Source organism: Lactuca serriola, chromosome 8, assembly GCF_051521515.1.
Source record: "Lactuca serriola cultivar US96UC23 chromosome 8, Lser_US96UC23_V15, whole genome shotgun sequence".
In the NCBI taxonomy this organism is placed as follows: domain Eukaryota; kingdom Viridiplantae; phylum Streptophyta; class Magnoliopsida; order Asterales; family Asteraceae; genus Lactuca; species Lactuca serriola.
This window is the reverse complement of record NC_136415.1, coordinates 286,160,481-286,163,141: the sequence shown is the minus strand read 5'-3', so window position 1 is coordinate 286,163,141 and position 2,661 is coordinate 286,160,481. Positions and strand designations below refer to the sequence as shown.

Genomic DNA, 2,661 nt, shown 5'->3' with positions numbered 1-2,661 from the left:
TCTCCAAAATTAGGGTTTTTTAGAAAACAGGCCACAGCCCCGGCAAAATTACGGTTACATTAGACTGGACAGCACCCACTGCCACCTCGGACGGTGGTTGTCGACGGTGGTTCACGGCGGTAGCCACTACCTCATGGGGTGGTGCTTACAGTATTAGGCCCAACAACATCACAAGCTTCTCACTCATCAGCCCAAACATATACACAAGCCCACAGCCACCCAAGGAGGCGACTGGTAGCGGCAGAATGGCGTTATAAGGTGGCAGCCACCACCTCATGGTGGTGGTGGTGGATTTTCCCTGGTTTTCCAGCCACAAATTACTCATATAGCAACACAATACCAAAAGCAACTTATACACTCGAACACACATACACACAACCACTTCCTATACGGCTAACATCGTCGGAAAATACGAAAACATTGGCCAAGGGCCACAAGAGGCAGCATGATGACAGCCACCATGGTTGGCTGCCATGGTGGTTCCCACGTTTTTCATCCAACATAAAAACACACACACAAACACATTCAGCTAGAAGAAGCATCACGCCTATACAAGGCTCGTTGAAATGCGCACTCAACACAGCCACATCGGGTGGCATGTCACACCTCCGAACCAATGAGACGGCAGAAACATCCAGGGCGGATGACGTCATGTACAGTATCATAACAATTGAATAATAGAGATCAAAGCATTAAACCATCATATTGATAAAGTATAAGTTTTTACATTGTATTCGAATCGATGTTTTTTGATTTCCAAATACATGTGACAAAATATGTGATATGACGATGCCACGTCTCGTCTTCAAAATCCTTGTGAGTACCTGTTTACTGATTTCCTGAGAATACAAGTAGTTTGAAATGTGTCAATGATTAATTTGGTGAGTTCATAAGTGTTTGTATGAGAAAATCTTGCCACTGTTCCTTGAAAATGATAGTGTGATTATCCAGAAAATCCAATATTTTCTTTTAAATGTAATGTAGTCTTAGATACCCTAAGACTGAAAATGTATAAATGTTGTTGTACTCTGAAGTAGTATGATGTAGTTTTAATCTTTATCAAACCATTTGAATGCTTGTTTCTAGAATGTAAGTTGTACTGTACTGGAAAATAATGTACTGTAATTGTATATGTATAAAACCCTTTGAATGTATGTATCTGGAACTACCAATTGTATTGTAAAATACTGTAATGTAGTTTTATTATTAAATAAAACCAAATGAAATTATGTTTCCCCATAAACCAAATGTTTTGTTAATACTTATTGTGAGTGTTTATTATAACCATGCTAACGACTAGTGACCTGCACAACGTTCTTCAGGCGTCGAAATGGTACGACATTTGTCACCCCAGACCTGTCGGTCAAACTGTAGCTAACAGTTTAGGTGTAGGATTCTCAGTCCCGTATACATCTATACACAAGTGTCACGCTCTCCCTACAAGAGACTATGGTTATAATTCAGGACTTTAGTGTGTACTTTGGTAGGTACAATGAAGGTAGTGGCTCACAATCCTGTATTAACCGGTTTACGTATAGTGTAATGAAATCCCCTTGTTCTTGTAATTGTATGTATTACCCTTTTCATAGTGTTTACATAGTGTGGAAATAATTATTCTTTTAAATAATTATTTTTGTGTCCTGAAGGTTAAAATAGTGTGAATGCCTCATAAACTATACCTATTATAGTTTATAAAATGTTTTGTTGAATTGATGAATCCTTTGTGTGTATCAATATCATTTTTCCATGATAAAATAATATGGAATGAAATAATTATATATGTATTTGTATATAATTACAACAGTTTTGCTCAACATGTTATAAAAGTGTTAAAGTCTTGTAAACTAATTTTATATAGTTTATTTATTGAAGTTCATTTGTACCCGTTTCATATATATATATATATATATATATAGGTGTGTGTGTGTGTGTAAGAAAACCATAATGTATTTATACAAAAACTTTGTATGTATACGTTCCTGAATTTGGAGATAAGGATATTTCGTGTATTTTAGCATTCTCACATAAAATATAAGAAAGCATATATAACGATTTGTATTTTAACACAAGTATTCTTTTGTTTTACTTGTATCCCCCCCCCCCCCCCTTAAAACATAGAAAAATCTTGAAAATTGTAGGGGTATGAACTCACATCGAGTGTATTCTTAGCTGGATAACGAAGTGACGAGAATAATCTTCAAGTTAGAACACTTGAAAATAGTCGTATCCTAATAATTTTAAACACATAATAAAATATGTACATTAGATGAACTAACAACTAAAGTGTTTTATAACACTAGATTATGTAAGGATACTTACAATATTTTCCTAAAAATCAACTTGAAGGATTTGTTTTCCTAGGAATTGTTTGAAGATGTTTATGGGGATATTCTTAATGATGATACTGGGAATGTATGAAGATATGAGGATTTGAAGATGCACTCATTCTTTGAGAGAAAAGTAGGAAACTTTGAAGATGTAAAATGAGAAATGGGAAGGGGCTTTCGGCCAAGTATATATATGGGGTGTAAAGGTGATGTGAAGTTTGCATTGGTTTGTGTATTATATCACATTGGGAGAAGCACCATCTAACCCAAATTGAGATTTCGGCCTAATTGTCACATCCCGACCGACGGCGGAAATCGTCGGGGTTGCGATGTT

General features: G+C 36.0%; 1 long non-coding RNA gene across 1 annotated transcript; it reads right to left on the bottom strand.

The window, feature by feature from the left end:
• Positions 1 to 741: 741 nt before the first annotated feature.
• On the bottom strand, positions 742 to 2,458 carry LOC145066090 (uncharacterized). Its single transcript, XR_013688626.1, has 3 exons — positions 2,320 to 2,458; positions 2,153 to 2,228; positions 742 to 839 (listed from the first exon to the last, which is right to left on the bottom strand). It is a non-coding gene; the product is annotated as an uncharacterized LOC145066090 (long non-coding RNA).
• Positions 2,459 to 2,661: the final 203 nt, after the last annotated feature.